The sequence below is a fragment of the Rhipicephalus sanguineus genome, chromosome 2 (genome assembly GCF_013339695.2).
Source record: "Rhipicephalus sanguineus isolate Rsan-2018 chromosome 2, BIME_Rsan_1.4, whole genome shotgun sequence".
Taxonomy (NCBI): Eukaryota; Metazoa; Arthropoda; class Arachnida; order Ixodida; family Ixodidae; genus Rhipicephalus; species Rhipicephalus sanguineus.
The window spans coordinates 72,855,722-72,878,503 of record NC_051177.1 but is presented as its reverse complement, the minus strand read 5'-3'; the positions used below and the strand labels follow the sequence as shown (position 1 = coordinate 72,878,503).

The 22,782-nt window shown below is 46.4% G+C and overlaps 1 protein-coding gene across 4 annotated transcripts in view; it reads left to right on the top strand.

The window, feature by feature from the left end:
• Positions 1-22,782, top strand: part of LOC119383176 (dopamine receptor 1) — a 250,098-nt gene that overhangs the window by 137,281 nt on the left and 90,035 nt on the right. For all 4 annotated transcript variants that reach the window (XM_037651208.2, XM_037651209.2, XM_037651207.2 and 1 more), the window contains one exon: positions 20,380-20,483. The gene's annotated coding sequence lies outside the window, so the exon portion shown is untranslated. The remainder of the gene's footprint in view (positions 1-20,379; positions 20,484-22,782) is intronic.

The window sequence follows — 22,782 nt, the reverse complement described above, 5'->3', positions numbered from 1 at the left end:
AAAATATTCTTGGAGAAGGGAGGCATTTCCAATGTACATTGTACGCTGGCAATGACCAGTGTACAATGTACAACAATGTTCAATGTACAATGTTGGCATTCAAACAACGAAATGTGTGAACGGTTTACACTTTACGCAAACCAGAGTGGCTTTCTGGTTTTACCCTGCCGAACCTGAATTTGATGACATCGTCGCGTTTCCACGAAAGTTGCTGATAGAGAAGGGGTTAGCGAAATCACAACGAAGGTCTCGTTCAACGAATCGCGGTTATGCACTCAACGTGCTCTCGCCTCTTTCACGCACTCGTTCCAAGGCTATTGAAGGCCGCTGAGGGAGCGATACAGATCCTTTAGCTATGTATTCCGTGTGACTGCATGCATAATACCATTGGAACGTTTCAACGTCACACTTTGAGCATCAGGGTCATGGCCTTCAATGTCGCCTGTCTTGCAGGCTTCCGACGATCCGCCTGGAACAATTCAATGCGTGCGAGGTCAGTCCTTCATCACTATTCGATCGTTTTCTGCGGAGATGGTCGTTTTTGCAGACTCGAATGCGCATTTTCCTAAAAAAAAAAACACGAACGCAATCCATAACATCTAACCTTCGTGGGGCTTTCGGAGAAGACCTTCGCATTACGCCTATCGCCCGGGTTTTAACGGCTTCGTTTTCGCTTCCGTATTCGCGCTTATCCTCCGATTTTCTCGTAATCGCTAACAGGTTAAAATTCCTACGGCGACACTTGCTGCTTCAAAGGGTGTTTGCTCGCAAAAATAAAACAGGAAAGCCGAGGGCGGGAGATATAGTTGTAAATCACGAACGACACGATGGCTATCGGTAAACGCGTTACTGTACATCTGCCAAGCTTTTTGTGTGTGCGTATGTGTTGCTCGTGTAATGCGATATTTCATTAATTCTGGCGATTACGCAAACGATGCCCAGCGCGCGACCGCGTCACCTCGAGCTTCGAATCTATGTCACGTCGGCGGCTGTAATTCCGTCATAAGGCGATGCGTATGCGATGTGTCGAAGCGAATAGAACTAAAATAGCCGAGCTAGACTCTCACGGTCACAGAACGACGTCTCCGGATAAACAAAAATAAAATGAGAAATACTAAAAAAAAAAGTTCAGCGTGATTACTGCTTCCGGAAGCTACCGAAATAGAAAGGATTGCTACCGGGAAAGATGACAGATAAACACAAAAAAATGTGATGATGGCCTCAGGCAAGCTCAGCCGGAAGCGCGCCCCGTATAGGAACGCTCCATCGTAAGATGTGATCAGATGAGCCGCGAATGGGTGCTAACGTAACCCCCAACATAGCTTAGAAAGCCGTGCCGTGGAGAATACTCCATCCTATCAAGGCTTTCCTTCGGCGCCACGTGTCGATGTATTATCTGCACGAAGAGAGCTAGAAACATAACATAGAGTCCGACTTTCCTCCGGTTAGTACCATGCTCACGTAATACAAGCCCAAACATGCACGCGCGCACCGTCTCTTTGTGTTTGCTCGAGCGGCAAAAGAAACGTGTTTGTTCCCGGATAATCGGACCAGTCAGCAGCATGCAATCACCTAGACTCCTAATCCGGTCGGGCTGTATATGAATGCGGCCGAAACGAACAATCGTTTCGGCATGTAGATCCATTCACTTGCATTACGCGTCCGATCCGTCCGCCGAATAATCCGTTGGCCGTCGCGAGACCATTTAACTTCTAAACGACTGTCCGGGTATAAAGAAAAGAAAAGCAAAATACTGCGGCAATATTAGCGGATCTGTACGTTGTTCGCCGGCGAGCATGCTACGATCGACGCCAACTTTATCTGGCAAAGGAGTTTTCGAAATGAAGCCAGCTTTTTTTTTTCCTGCTCAACGAGCCAAATTGTCTCTGTACCCGCGGATAACGCGAGAAAGCAGTCTCTCGTGCAATACGGGTTTGGGATTTCGCTAATCGCTTGCAGCTAGCGAGTCCATTAAGGAAAGCGTTTGTCTTCTTTCCAATACCGGTGTCTCGCGTGTTCTTTTTTTTTTTTCTGCGGGTGCATATGCGCAGAGTACTCAGAAACCAAGGTGGGAAACAGCGTTGACCACCAGGACCCAAGCCAGCGCCGTCATAGGTTGGTCATCCGGTAGCGTTCCGCCTTTCGTTCGTATTCTGGTGCAAATTTCGCTTGTATTCTCGCGTTAGCGCAGCAGAGCCAGCGAGCCGGGCTTCTTATATCCTTCGTTAACGTCGACGCTGCTTACGCGCTGACTATTATAGCAACGGAACATTGTGAACATGAACATCATTGAACATTTCCCTCCGGAAATATTTAGTAATGAAGTACGTTAAATCTCTTGACTATGAAAGTCGCGTCGCCGATTTCGAAACCAATGCCTGTGTAGGGGCAAACATCTCGTACCTTACGACGCAATGCAAACAACGTAATTTATGCCGACAACGAAACGCAGTAGCAAATGCAACGAGGCAAATCCATTGACATGTATTTAAAAGGACTGTCATTGACATGTAGAGAAAAGGACTGTCTAAAAAAGGAAAAGTACCATCAAATGTGATTTCGAACTTTATTCTGTTATAACTAGTCGCTTCTGCAATGTCACTCCAGGAAGAATTGCCGCCAGCGATGACTCGCAAGTGCAGTACTCAATGACAGAAATAATAAAATACGGGAGAACAAAAGAAGGTGCCCAATGAACTTCTTTATTGTTTGAACCCAGCACTAGTCTGTGTGAGATGACAGTTCTTTAAAGTGATTAGTGAAAGGGAGTTTGGAAACATAGCATTTTACATTGAAAGCAGGAACTGACAAGCTACCTGAGTGCATGCTGTGACGTAAATACATTTTTTCGAATGTCTAAGCCGGTCAGTAATGCATTAGTGACACTCTTTAAATATAGTGTTGTTGATGCTATATACTACATTTATTAACATCATATCGGCTTCAGAAAAGCACTGTTTTATCACTGAATTTTATTGTGACCTTTTGGGAGGGCTAAAGACAAAATGCCGCGCCCCTTTGCCGGCGAAGCTCTGCGCTAGATGAACAAATTAGTACCACGAGATTACGCAAACGTGCTGCGGCAAATTTCTTCGACGTATTTTCGTAATTACGCGTTGTAGCGTGCTATCGTCGACGCGCACGCCTGCATAGTTCTAATATCATTAAGAGATATGTGAATATGAGAGAACAAAAGGACTCGGACAAAATGCTGTCCTAGACAGGACGTCTCTCTGTTTACACTTAGTTAACTTTGCTACGACAAACCGGAAAGTAGACCTAAACCATTGTGCAGCACAGCCATGAAGCAGTGGAACTTTTTATCTCTTTTTTTTTTGCGCCGGTCCTACACATTCGCTGAAAACTCTTTCGGAAACGTGTGGGTGGGAACAATAGCTGAAGTGCGCCACTATTCAGCAAAGTTGCACGGCAGGGATATTGCTAAAAAAAAAGAAGTAAATTAAAGGGCGCGGAAGGCATGCTCCAATACGCGCGGGAGAATAGGTTCCCGTACTCCGCCTCACTAATTATGTGCATTGCAGCAAAAGCTACTACGTGTAGATTCAGCGAGTTCTGAGAAGGACTCGTCTATTAGCCGCTGCTAATAGGACCGTATGCGACTCCAACCAGGTACAAGTATAAGAGATCAACTAGTGCCGCTATATATATTACCCCACTATGTAAATACTAATGAATAAATTTAACAAAGTTCACACGATTTTCTCGGTTATTACTTCTCTGAAGGAAGCAGCCCGCTCTCGTTCTCGACAGGTTGACGTGCACTGCACGCTTTTGCTGAGACGGAGGGACGCAGGTTGTGCGCAACTATAAGGACAAAAACGTTCTCAGTTGACAGCTTCTCTTCATTGTTGTAAGCATCGCCTGTGCTCGCAACTCACCACGAGTAAATGCGAGACGCTTGCGGAACGGTTGTTTAAGAAAGACAAAAAGATAGAATTGGCCAGGATCGCATTACTTATTCCCGCTTTCCTTGTAGTGCAGCGCGTTCCACCAACAATCCCAATTTGTGTCCGCACCCTTTTCCTCTTGAACGGTTTGCGCTGCAGAACACTAAAGCGCAAGAGAATTATCGCAGTGTCTCGGCTACCGAGTGGTTTAGGGGATGGACTCGAAATTCACTTGTGTCTCTCCCGCCTGCGCTCATAAAAATCGTCAGTGTAGCTTCTGCTGCCGTTTCCGTGCACAAGGAAGGAAGGAAGGAATACGGAAAGGAGAAGGCAGGGAGGTTAACCAGACAGCAGTCCGGTTGGCTACCCTACGCCGGGGGAAAGGGAAGGGGAGTGGAAAGATGGGAGAGACAGAGAGAGAGGGGGGAGCTGAAAAAAAAGGAAATGATCAATAAATGCACTGACACGTATGTGGCGGTGGCACTGTAAAAATAATCACAAGCGCTCACAAGCGTTCACACAGGCCCGTAGTCCTTAAAAAGCACAAAAGTGCTTTAACTGCCTTGTGGGCCGACGAGCGATGGGGACGGTGCTCCAGAAGCATCTTGCAAACTTGCAAAACAACGATGCGGTGTAGCAGGTGGTCAAATGTCGACTTCACGAAATCCTGCGTGTTCTTTTTTATCAGCATGACTGACTGTGCCGTGTGCAAATGCGGAGGCTTCGGAAGGCCTTGAGTGATCTTTTATTTGCGAACAAGCAAACCCGAGGCGTATCCATGGTAGTGTGTTGCAGTGCAGGGCTTTTATTATGCGGAAAATTATTTTCGTTTTCTAATATTCTTATCCGCCGCACGCTCGCTCGCTCGCTCACTCACTCACTCACTCACTCACTCACTCACTCACTCACTCACTCACTCACTCACTCACTCACTCACTCACTCACTCACTCACTCACTCACTCACTCACTCACTCACTCACTCACTCACTCACTCACTCACTCACTCACTCACTCACTCACTCACTCACTCACTCACTCACTCACTCACTCACTCACTCACTCACTCACTCACTCACTCACTCACTCACTCACTCACTCACTCACTCACTCACTCACTCACTCACTCACTCACTCACTCACTCACCCTAGAAAGTCAAGCTAGGGAAGTGATCTAGCAGCAGACCTGGCTTCTTTTTCACGCCTTCGCACTCAGTACCACTTCGAACAAAAGCATTCATTGCGCGGAGTGTCGGCCTCAATGAACAAATACGTGATCAATTCAGCGTATTTCGCTATAGTAGAGCAACGGTAATGTGATGTATTCATTGATGTGGCAGTACCTGTTTACCGGCTGTAGGAAATGACGTGTCCGACTATAGATTGAAAACATTTCCGGGATATATTTTCAGTATAGCTGGATTGCTCCTATTCAATGACTTCAGCTACTGTACTGCAACTCTTAACGGACCGCGTTGATCGTGGCCGCCAAATTGAGAGCCGGAAAACGGAAGTGGCCTTTCTTTACAGCAATTGTCCGCGACCGTCATCTTCTGTATATACCAGTCTTTTATGAACTCGTTAACCCGTCTTGACGACCGGTCTTTTTCTGAAAACCCAGTCATGTGTAGCCGGCCTACGCGGTTCATTCAAGGCGCTATTCCGGTTCCCGGGTTTAAGTAACTATTACAGCGCCACTGGAATAACGAAAACTTAAGAACAAGGACACAGAAGGCAAAGAAGACAACGCAAGCGCTAACACATTAGAGGGCTTCCGAATTTCCCGGACGTTTTCTCTCTTCAATTTCATTTTCGTACGTTTGGTTTCCTTTCCCGCTATTCTTTCCCTTGATGTAGAATAGCTAACTAAAGAAGAGCCTTCCCACGTTCCACATTTCATTTCTTTTCTTTCCTTTACCTCTGCTCAAATACGGGACAGCCGCCCAAAACTACCCATGGCCCATGGCCTGGCAAGTGGGGAGACGCAACGCGCGTCGCTTCTCCCCTATAGCCCGGCCGTGGTTATCCTCCCTACATTACAAAGCGTACCGCATCAAGAAAAAACACAGATGACTGTATCAGGGAAACTGCCATTACTTTGTACCCACCCGAATTCGAATTCATGCGTGCGCATCTTCGTTAGTTATCTCTGATGTTAAGTATGCATATGCGGTCTTGTTATGCTGCTGACGCCCGCTTATGTGGTTCTGACATTTATGCCCATTGTTTCAAGAATAATAAAGAAGTCGTTAGTGAGCGACAGGGCTTGTCTCATCTCTTCTTTGTAGTCCGTCCTGATTTGCGCTGAATTCTTCACCTCAGAAGTTATGTACTAACTAGGTCCAACCGAAGTTTTACTGAACTTTCTAAGCAGCGTTTCTCAGTGACAACAATCCCTAGACCTTGCCACGATCCCACGCGTCGCACCAAGGCTTGCACAGCGGCGCTGCAGTTGCCACAGTTCTTGAAGTCGAATTGCCTCAGTGATCGATTGTTGGCGTAATCGACAGCGGCACGGTTTTTCCCACTGATAGCGCATCCCTCCAATTCTCTCTCTCGCCCTCTCCTTTTTCCCCCTTTTTATCGCACATCAATCTGGCCTCGGTGCATGGTAACAAACTCGGCTCGCGTTTGATTAACGTCCTTGCCATCTTTTTCCTTTCCTGTTCCTTTCTCTTTCATTCACTCTAACGTTAAGTGGCAACGCATTCGAGCGCAGCTATCTGGTGTATGCAAAGACGGAAAGACGAAAAAATGACCGTATGAAAATGGCTTCTTCATGTACAGTAACAGGACATATGCCTGGTAGCTTTTTTTCTCGAACACATCCTGCTGACACTCTTCTGGTATTAGGAAAGAACTAAGAAAAGAACGTAGCCTGAATTGAAGGGTGCACATCCAGTAAACGTTCACTTTGTGTGAGATGACTCTACTAAGCAGAATATCCTCACCTTGAGATGCGACCATTCATAACCTCGCAACTTGAAGCAATACATTAGCGCTGACGATCGAGGCGCACGCTACGCTTTCACGCTGAGCTTTATTTAAAGACGGCAACTAACCCTTTGCGTACCTAAACCAAAGTGACTTTCTTCGTGTGATTATATATATTTGCTTCCAAAGTGAAAGCACTGATAGTGTGTTGTGATTTTTCTTTATTATTAAAGCCCTCATCAGCCACTGTTGGATGCTTTTTGTCCGAGGCATTAAAGTGGAGTTGGGTGCCTGCTGCTCTTTCGCTGGGCTAACGCGCCACTCTACAGAGCCGAGGTTTTTATACTAAAAAGTGCATCGCTGCCCAGCTTTCGTCGTTATCAAGAGCACTTTACGTAGGAAGCCAGCTGCACTTTACACAGCTATGTAAAGAAGCACTTTACATAGCTGCCAGATAGCACCGCAGTGGCGGAAAATGACGGTGCGTGCACAGAAAGGAAGGCGAAAGCGTTTATTTGGAGCAAAATGCAGATACGCTGGTACGAGAGAGAGAGAGAAATGAAGGAAAGGCAGGGAGGATAACTAGACTTTGTTCAGTTCACTAAACTACACGTGGGGAAGAAAGGGAGGGAGTAAAAGAGAGAAAGAGAAAGTATCGGTGCGCTTGATTCACAATTCACGCGCACATTGCGGCGTAGCCACCGACGAAGGCTTGAAAGTCACTTGCCTTCAAATACAGGAGGACTCGTATGAATGCATGACCTAATGAGTTCTGAGACCTTGGGACGGCTTTGTGAGAGAGAGAGAGAGAGAATAAGAACAAAAGAAAGTCAGGGAGGTTAACCAGGGCTGAGCCCGGTAGGCTATGTGAATATTCATAGCTCTTGCTAGCTGCTTTGCATGAATGTGAAGGGGGCGTAATTTAAAACAATGGCAAGCACTAAAGGGGCATGAGGTGAGAGGAAGGTGCGAGAAAAAGGAAATGCAGAAAGATTGGCCATGAGTGCGTCCGGTTTGCTATCCTACACTGGGGGAGGGAGGAATAGAGAATAAAAGGAAGGAAATGAATCATTCGAAAGTATTAACCGTGCTTACGAGATTAGGAAGCGGGACAGAACAAGCAGAGGCAAAGAGCGCTGTCACTGTTTGTTCTGTCCTTTCTCCTAGTCTTGTATGCGCTGTTATTAATTTCCAATGGGTCCATACCAACTCGCCCGAGCTTCAGCTCTTTCAAGGAAAGGAAGAGTGGCGCCTCTGAGGGTTGGATAACCGCAGCAATGATCAGGTGGTACAGTGACCGCCTCCTTTGGGGAAGGTACTGGGTTCGACCGGCCGTGCCGCTTGGCACTCGCCGATTTTTTCTTGCGGGGAGAGACGTACCCCGACCTAGTGCTTGGTGGTGTCGGTATTCATCTCGAGAAGGTGGCCTCTCCCTTGTGAAAGTGTTTCTTACACTCCTCTTCCCCGCCTCCCTCCCTTCCTGTTTAACACACAATCTTTCATAGACAATAGAATCACAGTTCCATCTAGCAAGTTCAGTAGGAAATTGTAGTGGGTGGAACTTAGTAAATAAAGCTTCTTCTTGTGCAACCTTGTACCACTTAGAAAACAGGATTTTAGAACGATAAATTGACAGAGAAACAAGTGCATCTCAGCAGCATACAACGTGACTGAGGTATCACTCACACGCGCAGTACCTTTCTTTAAGATGAAAATACCTACAAGAGTTCACGAGCAGTTTTATTACCACTGTTATACAGACAGTATTGCAACCCGCGTAAACTATGGCTCGCGCGCGCAGGCATTTCAACGCGCTATGTGTGTTTCTCCCTTGCGTGTGTCTCTTTAGCGCCCTAAAATTACGTTTTCCTAATGGATAGGCCAAGTGCGTAAATGTTTTGTAGCGCGCTTGCGCTTCCTTCCATCAACCGCGTCTGTTATCTATAGAGAAACAGCGGCGTCCCACGCAAAGAGGTTGGCACGCAAGCTCGCAATACTAGAAGGCAGGTTGATAGCGGTGGCGGGAAAGGACGCGAAGCCATGAATGGAACTAATTTTTTTTTATTTACGCTTTTGCGTGTTCGTATCAGCTGTTACGGCCGATTTGTTTTCTTTTTTCTTGCTCTTGTCTTTGTACTGGGTAGCTGTGGCCGCCGGCTTTTAGTCGAGCAATGAGTGACGCGCCAGCGCGTGTGTCGAAACACATCCTTTCGACGCTAGAAGTAGAGTGGAGCTTCCGGCAAGATAAGGCCTGTGACCAGACTGCGGTGTCAGTGACGTCAAAGCGGCGTTATCCAACGGGACGCGCTTGTTCTGTGCCGCACGCGACTCGCGGCAAGAATGGATGCGCATGCGTCATGAAGTGAATAACGTGGGTCTATACGCTATAGACTACGCGTAAACCAATACAACCGGTGGTGCTTTCTTTAGCTACAAATGAACCACCGAGAACTTCTATGAAAGTCTGTGCTGTTTCCCTAAACTTCTCACTCCGCACTCCTGTTTATATAAATACAGACGCGCGGAATACAATTAGCGCTATCTTTATCACCCAAGCGTCATATTTGCCTCAAACAACGCGAAAGCGTGTTTTCTTTTTTTCTCTTATACCGGCTCTTTCCGTCTTGCGTGATAATTACGGATGGATAAATAGGGATGAATGTCCCGCTCGAAGTTATGTCATCTCAACGCAAGATCCAATATTTTCTCAATTGTAAGGAAGTCCTACCCGACATGTCCGAATGGGTGCTGTTTCCAATTGGTCCCACTAGGAGATTGCAGAATTTATTATATCTGGCCCGTACGGAGAAAATGAGATGTCTCACACTCATTATAAACTCAGTAGGCCGTCTAATAATGCAGGGGTAAAAAACAGTAGGAAAAACAGGTTGTTGACGTTTGCGTCAGTAATCCCTTAAATGAAGTGTAGGCGAAACAATGACCGCCTCCCGGCGTTTATTCTGTTGGTAGTCGACCTCAGCCAATTATAGCAGGGAACGTAGGAGTAAAAGCTTACTCTTGGCAGCGCGAAAGACCGTTGAGCGCGCAGGCCAGTGAAGGATTCTACAACAGCCTCACTGACGTCAGCGCTAACTCATAGTAGAAGACCTGCCGTGAGCATAGAAAATGTAGAGGAGCTTTGCCTCTTAAATTAAAGTGAATGTTTCTTGTCTTAAAAGAAGTGTTGCGTCCACGGAGCAACATACGGACGACACAAGTACGCAGCGTAGTCATGCTCCCACGGTGCCTAAATCAATCACATGCACTACGCCACCGAGCTACTGCCTTTTCAGATGGTGGAATGTTTGAATAGGGGTGTTTGTACTAAATTAGCACTTTACAGGGTGTTTCAGCTAACTTGCAACATTTATTTTAATTTCGCGCACTTTAAAGAAACGGTGGGTCAAAATTAAACACTGCAATTAGGTTATCGTAACTGAAATAATCCGACATTTATGAACAAGCGGTAAAACTCTTGTATTCAAGGTTTTTCGTTAGAGTTGCGTTAGAGCTGCGACCTCAAAAGTTTATTAAGAAACATTTCTCATTACGCAGCTTGGCGGATTGAAAAAAAAAATCATGACGTGCTGAATATTGCGTAGAAAAATACTGGGTCAATTCGATAGGCGTCTCGCGTGTTTTTTTTTTTTTTTTTTTATAATTGGCGCAAGTTAGCTGAGATACCCGGCAGTGTAGATAGCTGTTCGTTCGGCTTACAGCCAAACCTGCGATGTCTCAGTTTACAAGGGCTATGTTCGTTTGTTTGTTTTCCTATCACAGCTGTGTTCTACAACAAAAGCTGTGTGAGTGTCACCTTTAGTTATTCGCGGATTTCTAAGGTTTCATCTCAAGAACGAACTCAGGCCAGTATTTGTCAGCGAGGGGCGTTCGGCGACAACTGAACCGCGGTCCTGTGGGGCGAATCGCAGGATCGCGCCATTCTCCGTGTGCCCTGCGTTTCTGTACTCCCGGGCCCTCCTCCCGCCACCTAGCTGCCGTTCTGGACAGCCTCCAACGATGCGTGTGCGGACTTCTTGTTTACCCGGGGGGCGTCAACCGTTACGCTCTGCTGAAGAGCCGCTACCACTGCGTTCGAACGAATCGCGACTCGTAAGCTGCACTCCTTGAACCCCTCAGTGCGCACTATTTTGCTTCTATATGTTCGGCGTACCTGCTTACACATTTTTTAACAATATAGCGTGGACATCGCCCGCGTCCTGTTTCGGTGTTTTACAACACGATAATCTGCTACGCACTTCACTCAAGGACAATGAGCGCACCATCAGGGTGTATGGGTTGGTCTCCTTAAAGAGAAAGAAAACGAAAAGAAAACGAAAAGCCTTGCTGCCCTCAAGAAAAGATGCGCCGTAATAAGCAGCACATATGTTTAGCATAAAAGTGGACCCTTTGAACGCCATATGCGAGCCACTTTTCATGTTGTGCATGTATTGACGTCTTGCTCTCGTCGCACCCGTCGCTGTTCCGCTTCTCGCATCCACAGTTCGGGATCCCCTCGTTTTGGCAATCGTGCTCATGGAGACGCAGAAGCACGAGCAGCGACACACGCATTTCCAAAGTAACATACTTGCGCGGCCGTCCCGGTGAGCCACAAGGTACGCGCACCATCGCTCGCCTTCTCGCCGCCAACTAGTGCCGCCGGCAACAGCCGACGCCGCAGCAGCTGCGTCTAGTTTGGCGGAAATGCGCTCTGCGCGCGCGGCCATTTTTATGTGCAACAACGCCCGTTATTCCGCAGTGTAAAACCAAGAGAAGGCGTTCGCTGCGCGCGCATACGCTTTCTTTTTTTTTTCTTTTTCGCTCGCTCACAGGTGTTTCCCAAGTCATCCAAGCAGGCATTTCTTTCGTCACGGCGCGTTTCGCGTCAAGGTCACCAAATATACGAGTAGACCTCCAGCATAGCATAGCGTGTGGTTTATATATATATATATATATATATATATATATATATATATATATATATATATATATATATATATATATATATATATATATATATATATATATATATATATATATATATATATTAGAAAACGTAAAGATATCGTGAGAATGCGGGAGGCGGTACGCTTTTCGCACACAGGGAGCTATGTAGCTCGACGACAATGTCACGCACCTTTTTCTCGCAATCTGCTGCGCACACACACAGACACAACCTCACGTAAACTGCTTGCTGTCTCTGTGTAGCCAGCGCGCAGATGTTTGCGCGGCTTCCAGCGGTGAAATGACGTCACGTATGTCACTGTGAATGACAGCCGGGGGGCACGGCTGAAGGTGACGATTTCCGATCGGCGAAAGCATGCTCCCTGCCGCCGCGCTGAGCGTATACGCAGTGACGCAAGTTGACGTGCGTCACGGCCATTTACATCTAGCCAGCGAGTCGCTCGCTTGACTTATCTATAACGGTATGCATTTAAGAACAACACGTACGCGAGCTTCTCTGACACCCTAAAAAAAGAACGAGAATCGGAAACAAAGAGGCAATCTTACGATAACAACAACAACGGGTATCTGTTGTGCTACAACTGTAACAGCCACGGCTTATAAAAGACCTCATACAGGTGGTGGGACTGCAAGTAACAAAATTTACCCTGTGATCGTATCACGCGGATGCGCTTGCATTGCATCCCGTGGCGATGTTTGTTTTCGTACGACTGTGATATATATATACAACCTATTATGCATTGAGCAGCATACAAGGCGGTCAGCGTATATATAATCTATTTGAATAATAGCGTCGTTTGCATGTGTCGTGAACGTGTGTCGTGTTTGTAGGCATTGCGCTGTTTTTTTTTTTTTTCGTCCCTCTTGCAGGGTTGCCAGGTTTGGCTACTTTCTGGGGCCGTTGGCGGCAGAAAAAGACGTCTTGGCTACTTTTTGGCTACTCTCTCATACCCTCGATTTGAGAAGAAGAAAGTCTGATGACGTCGCAGCCGCTGGCGTTCGAATATGTGGAGTCAAAACATGGCGGCCAAACCGGGCTTCCAGCTCCCAAAACTGAACTGAGAACTTGCATTGCGCAGAGAATCAACTTCAATTAAATGAATGGCTCAGCTTCTACTTCAGCAAGGTCAATGATCGTGGTGATAAAGTCAGTATAAAAGACTACACGTTTATAACATGCCTGTCAAGCAGGCCTGAGCACAAGAACAAAAGGCCCTTGGATACGTGGCTGGGACTCAGGGAAAACAATTGGATGGAGCTCAGTTTTGCAGGCGCCCTATTGCTGAACCCGACGTTAAACAGCATAATTGTAAGGGAACAGGGAGAGAGAGAGAGAGAGAGAGAGTGATACGAAGAGGAAGGGCAGGGAGGTTAACCAAGCTTTGGCTCGGTTGGCTACCCTACACTTGGTGTGGGGGAAGGGGGAATAATAGAAAGGAAGGGGTAGAGAAGAAAGAAGAAGAGTAAGAAAGAGATGGATGAACAGCGTGAAACTACACAACACGAACTCGCGTTGTTAGTTCACAGGCGCTCGTGAAGTCCGGTGGCCCTCAAGAAGCACAAGAGGGCTTTCATGGCCTTGCGCTCAACGACGTAGTATGGAAGTCAGGCTCCGTCACCTGGACTCAAGACCACTGACAGAAAAGAAGATCTTGGGACCTTGGCCTACGGTAAGGGAACTGGACAATAAAAAGCGCTCCGCGTCTAGGGCGCTCTGCACTCATCGACATTACAAATCGGATATCCAATGAACTGCTTCTCATTTCTTAGTGTTAGGTACGCACGGCGACTCTGGAATATTCAGTGCTCGGACTTCGCCATCACGCAAGAAATTATTGAGACGAAAGGCTTAGATAGCTCATCAAACGCGAAATTTGACCGTCGGCGGCGTCAACACGAGCGACTCAAAAAATCAGCATCACTTGATGACGTCACCTTATGACGTCATCATGACGTCACAGATCCCCCAAATTTGTTACCTCATCATGACAATATTGATCTTGGATGGTTTGTGCTCTACTTATTTACATTTCCGCCGAAAGGCTTTTGCATTTAGTGATTTAAATTCAAATGTTGAAGTTGTTTCCAAATGCGCATGGCTACTTTTGGCTACTTCTGTTTTCTTTGGCTCAAGTTGGCTACTTTCTAGCTAGTTCTTTTTCAATTTTCTGGCTATACTATGGGTTTTCGACTTGGCAACCCTGCCCTCTTGTGCTCGAAATTCTACAATGACGTTTCGAGCTGTTCAGAAACGCTTCCCAATCGCGGTTCGATATTTTTTATCCTTAATTGGTGATATAAGTGATTGGAGGTGTCACGGCGAACGTGCGTCACGTCCCTCGGAGCTTTCTTCCGACTGCATTCTATGGCAAGGCAGTCACAATGGAAGGCTTCAAGCTCAAGGTGCCTAAAGCATTGTAAACCTGAATTTCCATACAACGTACCGCCTTCTTAGAAACGCACGACTGGTATACTGGCATAATTCATTACTTTTCCAGCGGAAAACGGTGTTAAAACTGCAGTGCGTTCGTTTCATTCCTCTGACATGATGAATTCGTCTCGGTGAATTTCCTACTTGGACTATATAGCGTACTAATCAGCAAAACGAGCAGTGTGCTTCTTCTTCTTGAAGTGCAGCTAAATGCGAAAGTTCAAAGATTACGGCGTTCCTGCAGACCGAAAGGTGTTTCTAACGCCGCATTTTGAATTCGCTTCGTTACAGCAGGTCATTCGTCATCCGGAAAAGGCCGGAAGAAGGCAGGCAAAGTTCGAGAAACGTGGATGGCGTTTATTCATAAAGTGATGCAAGCCTCTAGAGAGCATGCACCTCCCTTGCGTTGAAAAAAAAAAAAACCAATGACAATAAACGCATCACGCACGCTTATCACGTATACAGCGCACTGCGGGTCTCCTTGATTTGCGTTCTTTGCCTCCCGACTTTTCGGCGTAATTTCTATGCGCGATCTATTTTCGCTACCATACGTGAGCTAACGTTATTGCTGTGAGTTTGGTTTAGTCATACCGTTAAGCGCTGGATTACAGCCTTCCGCCAACGTTTATCTGGGATTAAGAAGCGACTGAAGGAAAAAATGAATGCAGTTGAATACGGTAGAGGATTGGACGTTGTGATGAAATGAGAGTTCGTTGAATTCATTGGTGGAGTGCGGAGAGGGCTTGCTGACGTTAGACAGAGGTGATTGTCAATCACTGTGATTCATCTTGCAATGGTTGCATACGTGAATCATGGGGATCATGGAAACAAAGCCTCCATAAGGAAACGGCAGTCCTGAAATAGCGATGTTCACGCCAACGAAAGATACAGGAACTGTGACGAACAATGCTAAGGCGACATGGTTCAACCTACAAATAATCACGGCCGCATGATGGGAAGAAACGCTTTCGTTTTTCGCAAAAGAAAGAAAGAAAGAAAGAAAGAAAGAAAGAAAGAAAGAAAGAAAGAAAGAAAGAAAGAAAGAAAGAAAGAAAGAAAGAAAGAAAGAAAGAAAGTTGGCAGTGATACTGCCCCGCCTCCTTGCATTTGCGTAGAGTTTTTTTTTTTTTTCTGTAACCGATATTATGGGACAAAAATGGTCACGTGACTCGAAGGCGAAAAAGGCAACGAAAACGCTACTAAAACATATGAAGTTAACAGATCGGTGTGACCAGCTGTAGACTTGATGTGCCCACCTAAGTGTGCGCGTCATTCTGTCCCTCTCTCTCGTTTCTTCTCTCACCTCGTCCCTTTATTCCTTTCCCCAGTGCAGGGTAGCAAACCGTACTTACGCCTGGTTAACCTTCCTGCCTTTCCTTCCTTCTCTCTGTCTCTTTCTTTTTCTCACAGTCAAAGCGTTCGTGAACTCAACCCACCCCCAACCTACATTGTGTTGATAGGTTCTTTCTTTCTTTCTTTCTTTCTTTCTTTCTTTCTTTCTTTCTTTCTTTCTTTCCTTTCTTTCTTTCTTTCTTTCTTTCTTTCTTTCTTTCTTTCTCTCTCTTTCTTTCTTTCTTTCTTTCTTTCTTTCTTTCTTTCTTTTCGCAAAGATATGCCTCCTGCCGAGCGCCTTTACTTTTCCTAACTAGCCACGTAAACTTTATTTCTTTGAAATTCAAGTTTAACTCTAAGTAAACAAGCGTAATAGTATAGCATTCTATTACTCTCTACGCTCTCTGAACTAAACACTTTCATAAAATTCTATTAAAAAGTACTTTTACGATAACCAGGCCACCGCAGGCGCACTCAGAAGTGGGTCACAAGGACTTCTTCGGTAGTGCTTTAGAGGCTTAAAAGAGGCGCACAAAAAAATTTGTTCTAAAAATGGCAGCGGATGAAAGACCAGTAGAGTATATAGTTCGGCGACAGCATCTTTCGCTGCCGCGCGCCGAGTAATCAGCAAAATTTAACAAGTTCGCGGCTGGCTTCCGCACTTTTGTACTTTCTCTTTTTTTCTCTCAAACTTTTTTTCGCTCGCAGAGAGAGGAAGAGAGAGTTGCAGATGCTAAAAAACTTCGCGTTTATGCCGTTCCCTTAGTGGAGCGCGAAAAAAAAAAAATGTAACGATAAAACAGGCGCACGCAACTCTCGGCTTCAATATCCAGAGCGCGTATAGCAACAATTCGTCGCCGGGGGCTTTCAATTTGGCTTGGGCGTGCCACCAGACATCGCTCTCGGGTGAAGATGGAGAGAGAGGGGGATGGGAGCCAGCTTTATTCAACCATCTTTAATCTTCTTGGCACGAACTTCGTAATGTGGTTACATCCGCATGCTTTTGAGTGGTGCGATGTTCGCACGACGCAAGCTTCTCGGGCTTCGAGTTCTCGTTTTCATGTATTTTGTTGCCATCTTTAGTCGAGTTTTTTTTTTTTTTTTCGCTGCGTTGATATAGCTTTCTCTCTCTCTCCCTCTCGCGACTTCGGCGACAGCTAATACACGCTTCTCTACCACGAAGCTTCTTCTTCGTAAGGAAACTTGAGCGTGTCGGCACTCCGTGGGCATATATTATATGCGCGTACTACACCACGACGACACCACCGCGACCGTACTTTTTTTTTTTTTTGGCGCCGTTACACATCGACATCCCCGCACACAAAATTTAGGCGCAAACAAATCGGGTGTGCGCGCAATAAGCCAGATAAAGACGCGAGCGCTTAAAAAAAGGAAAAGAGAGAGATAACTGTAGAAAATGAAGACGTGCGCAACGGGCTAGTAATCGAGTCTGGCGCGGCGACGGTGACGAAGCAGCACTAAAGTAGATTACCTTTTTTCTTTGCTTTCTTTCTTCCTTTCTTCACGCAGCATTAGACGTTTTGCTTATCTTTCCAGCGCTTTCTTCCATTTTTCGCGCGTAGCTCAGGAGAGCTTGTCTGTAGTTCGAGAGCCCTCCCCACCCCCCCTCTCCCACTCGCCTCTGTGCCACTTACACGCGCGGTAGCATTTATGGACTACGGCTCCTTCGTAGGCTGAGGTTTACTTTTTGTCATTTCTTCGTCCGTAAGTTGTGACTGAAGTCTCACAACCCGCATCGACAAAACCATGCAGCCCAGGGAAGTCTGTTTGCTAATGAAGAATCCAACATCATGTAGTTCCCTAACCATACAATACGAAGCAATGACTTAACAATACGAAGGTTGGTAGGTAAGCTGACTATGCAGGCACTGACGGCAATGAAGCTTTGTAATTCAAAGGGGGCACAGACGAACGTCTGCTGCGTCCGGTTCCTTTTGGTCCTATTACGCTATCATGGAGGTCTTCATCAGCTAATGACAGCCAGGACAGGGTGCGCTTCAAAACTCGCCTGAACTTGTAATGTGTACGGGTGACAATAGGGGAAGAATCCCTGTGACTGACAGAACGAAGTGGGTTTGATGATATCCCAATCGAAAGTTTGGAGATACTAGAGAAGCCTAATTGACTAAACTAGTGTAAAGCCTGGCATAAACAATGCCAAGTAAATGTGATGTAGTGCAAAAATGCTGATGGTAGTATGGCTAGCTGTAAAAGATGCAAAAAAAGAAAACGTGGTGTGGCGCATTGTAAAAAGATAATACAACTTATTTTCAAATCAGACCCTCGGTGCGGGTCCGTTGAGAAAAGGGATAACCAAGTCGTCAGCCAAGCTTAAGTATGCGAGAGGTACGCGGGGTGCCTCCATCTCTGGAAGAAGTTTGCGAGATGCTCCGCCAGCGTGTACAGGTCTACACTTGTATTAAATAGGAGGCTACCGCGCTTCATAAAGATGGGAAAGTTGTCCTAACCACGCATATAGTCTTGAATGTTGGGGCAAGTCGCTGAAGAGTGTGCTCGTGCAAACTTCATTAGAACTTCCTCGTCGCGCATAATGGAGTCGGGTGGACTCCATTATGCGGCTAGTGCTGTGCGGCTAGTGCTGTATCTTGTAAAAAAACATAAGCAGGTCCTAAGGTGTAATAAAAGCAGGATGATGAAAAAAGTTCTAATGAAATTTCCTTTCGTTAGGGTCGACCCGGCCGTAGGTCACTGTGCCTGGATATGAATTGAAACCTCGATTGTGACCCGCCGGGTTGGCTGAGGGGTTATGGTGCTTGACTGCTTACCTGAAGGTCGTGGGATCGAGTCCCGACCGCGGTGGCTGCGTTTAAACGCAGGAGAAATGCTAGATGCCCGTGTACAGCGCCATGCCAGTGCACGTTAAAGAACCCGAGGTGGTCGAAATTTCCGGTGACCTCCACTACGGCCTCTCATAGTCATGTCTTGTTTTCGAGACGTTGGTGACTTGCTGAAGTCCACGCTGCCCTGCACGGCCTCCTGAATTGACGTGCTTATATGCACCCAGTGCCCTTGGAAGTAGGGCAACGTCAATAAGCGCATACGTGTTCTAGTTTTCCCCAGTGCTGCATGCTTTTACAGAGAGCCAGCCCTGGATTCTCTGATTGCATTTCCCTTCTCCGTGCTCTTCTTGCTTTTTCTTGAACCGTTTATTCCATGCAGTAGCACGATGCGGTCGTATCTTCTCGTCTTATCTCTTTACGTACTCGCCTACTTTCGACCTTTCCCTTTGCCACCTTTTTCTCTTCCTGCGTGTCCCCAGCCCCGACGCACGTACTGGGGAACTTCCACGCCTAAACTTATGCACCGTACTCGGCGACAATCACTTCCATTAAGTGTACCCTCGGGGAGCAAAAACACGGTCTACACCGGCCACACCGTACTCCTGACGTGCCTGAAACCTTCCCCGCTTTCCCCTATTCACTTTTCTTTTTCGTGTTTCCTTTCTGCCCGGAGTTGCCTAGGAAACGGGAATGACGGGCCTCTCTCTACGGCTAATCCAGATGCTTCGTGCCCAAACGTTGAAAAGTAGAGTTTTTCTTAGGCACATAACTACGATTTAAAGGCACAGCGATCGACCTGACTAGCATAAATGAGTCGGAAAAATGGAAGGGACAGAATTTCGTCTCAGGGCGAGAGTGTGGCCAGTTCGTCCAGCAAAGAAATCAATAGATTTGGCCTTGGGGCAACTTGATAATAGGGACGTAGGACACATGGTACAGGTATAATTAATCTTTAAACAACAACATCTTGCTTATTTACTATTTTGGCTTGTTATAGCCGAGAAATCTCGCGCAATATGCGATATCACTTACACAACGCTAGTCTAATCGTCTCTTTTTCAAGGTTTCCCTCGGGCCTAAATTAAGTAGGAATAGGGGGGGGGGGTCTATTAACGATCACGTACTGTTTTCACGGTCGTCTGTATGTTCATGCGCGCCCGCTTCTGCAGAGATTCATTGTTTCTTTCCGTGTTTTTTTTTTTTCGTTTTTTTTTTTCAGTCCTCGTAGAACGAATAGCTTTAGACCAGCTATGGCAAAGTTAGGTTTCCTCATGACTTATTACTCGCGTCTCGTGGCGTCAGGCAGCACTGATTTGTTCTTTAAAGCTAAATTTTGTTTTTTTCTTCTTATACTTATCTTCTTGAGATGGCTAGATATTATTTGATCATGCGAAAATAGCGACACTACGTCCATTAAGATTTGCTGAAATGTTTTCTGATGAACAGTTCCTAGCAGTAGATGTTTTCGTGAATATGGATCTATAGTTCCTCACACACTGCTGCGGCGTGAAAACGGAGATTGAGCTAAAGGTGGGCAACTGGTTGTCGACTCAGCAGTAAGACATTCGTTTCTGACATGTTACCAGCTACGTTTACATTAAAGTAATAAAATCAACTCGAGTCCGCTCGCGAGCGGGAATGTGGTTGTCGGGCTCACGCAAATGGTGACGGGTCGAATCGGCAGAACGTCGAGGGCAGTTCGGCCAACCCGCCTGCGAGATACGGGTGGACTCGCCCATCACGCTAGTCAAGATTATGTAGCTGCAGTCGAATCGGACTTGACTCAGTCGACCACTGACTCGACCCGCTCGCCTCGTGTTCATATAATCTAAGCTTGCGGTACGGTCACTGCGTGTTTTAGAATGATCAAATCCCGTAAGACATAAGCTCACATTCAAACACTGTGCCACTCTCGTATACAGGGTGCATGCAAGCCGCGTGGTGTGCAACCTATCTGCAGTTTTCACATTGCGAAAAATCTCTTGTGTGCAGGTGACGTCATCCTGTCCGCTCAGGAAGCAGTGAAAGCCAGCGAAACGCGCGGAACTGCAGCGCCTATATACGACTTCCGCACCGACGACGTCTCTCCGAAAAGAGTGAGTTATAAGAAACCAATAAGGCGTAAAATACTGACGATGTCGTTAGCTCTGTAACATATGAGAGCTATTGTAGCATACAGACAGAATACTCGAACGGTATACGTTTCCGTTCATTTTCGGAGCGTGGCGCGTGAATGTGATAGTGCTTCAGCCTGATAGGTTTTACTTTTCAGTTACTTCCACAGAAAGATTAAATTTCAGTCTCTATATAGCGATTGATTGATTGATTGATTGATTGATTGATTGATTGATTGATTGATTGATTGATTGATTGATTGATTGATTGATTGATTGATTGATTGATTGATTGATTGATTGATTGATTGATTGATCGATCGATCGATCGATCGATCGATCACGGGTGTTCTCAGTAATTATGAACGCGATTATTGAGCAGGATGGAGGTCTCGAGCGCGCACAAATGTTCACGATGACGACAAAAGGCGGTCAGAAAGAGCACGCAACAATTATTCGGTGCCGATCTATGTCAAAATGGCTAGCATGCGCACTTATATATGGTCATTGCCCCCTGCCCCTCCTGTCCACCCTCTCTCTTTCTCTCTCTCTCTCTCTCTTAGGAGTGGAAAATTGCTGCGCTCGCGAGAGTTCACTAGAAAAGTGTTCCTGACATCCTTCGAAACGCTGAGTTGCGAGTGTCATTTCTCATAAACTTAATTACAAAACTAGCGCTCTTCCACTTACTGCCACAGGTGGATAACGCGAGTAAACAAATCACTCGTGGCAGTTTATCCGCCCGTTTGAACGTAATTTAATCTCGGCGGAACTCTCGCACATCGTCATCACCCTAAATATGTGCGCCTGCAGCCGATTTCAATCGCAAGTGCGCTCACGTTCGACAATTCGACACGCGGATAGTTTTTTCCTTTTCTTTTTGTTGCCTCAAACCATACTGATGCTTCAATTCCAAAGGAAAGGGAAAGAAAATAAAACGAAGTTCGGTTAAAACGTGATAGAAAAACGGTCACACCGGAGTAAGAAAAAAAGAATTGAATTCAAAGCTCAACACCTCGGCGACTGGAGTTTCTCCTCTTTAATTCTCCCGGAAACGCGCCTCGCTTCAGGACGAACGTTGCTGATGTCCCCCCCCTCCCCTTATTTCCCACGCGACATTTCAAACGATTGTTTTTCCGCACATTTTCGCGGGGGCGGTTCTGGGCCCTTCGGCAAGGCGAAAGGTGCCAGCATCGTTCCGTGCAGCAATGGCCGCAGGCGTTGTCAGGACGTATATCGAGTCGCGCATGACATCACAGAAATGAAAAGCTAGGAACAACATACACGCAGCCACGCAGAAACACGCACATCGAGCGCGTTTGTCGTCGGTGCAAGTCGTTGCTGGTGGAACAAATATGGAAGCGAAGACGTCATCGCTCCGAACGTACACAGGGCAAAGAACAAAAGAGCTACGACCACAGCGACAACTACCGCCAGTATATACCCCAGAGCAAGCACGGCAGCGTGCTCTATCTCTCTCGCTGGGAAACGATTCTAGGTGATGCAGGAAAACAGCGAGGGTAAACAGAAGCGATGCTCCAAAGGGAGAGAGAGAGGATCAGAGGCAGAAAGAAAACGAAACGACGCACCAACGTAACAAATATCGTGGGGGGGAAAAATTAAACAACGAGTTTGCAGAGGAGTCAATGCCTGAGAAGAGATTCTACCCACACGCTCGTGGCTTGTACAAGTGGATGGAAGCATGACAGTGTTCAGCAGTTCTAGCTCTCAGTTTTTCTTTGTATTAGGAATTTGCGTGCTCGATCAATATGTGGCGGACGTCTGGAAGATTGAAGAGGGAGCACTTTCGGGCATACTACGCAGCGAAGAAAAGGGTTTTGCCACGAAGTGAAGCGCGACCAAATATAGAACCGGAGACACGAGACAGAGGTGAGATCTTGGGAGGGAGATCGGGAAGCGATATCGACTGGAGAATGGAGCTTACGGAACGTTGAGATGTTGAAAGAAACAGTAAGAACGCCGGATGCGACCAACGATCAAGATTTCAACGCGAACTATAATATGACTGTGGTTGCTGTACACGCCCATGTATATAGCCCAAGTAGTGTCTCAAGTAGTGTCCCAAGTAGTGGCAGGGCTATAAAACGAATCGCAACTATGCAACTATGCAACTATGCAACTATGCACGCATAGTTGCAAAGAACTTTGTAAAGCCGAATAGGCTCAGTGCCGCCTGTTCTCGTACACACCAGAACAGTCTCTTACATATTCGCATACTCCTTTACCCTAACACCCAGCCTTCGGCTCTCAGTGCGGGTATCAC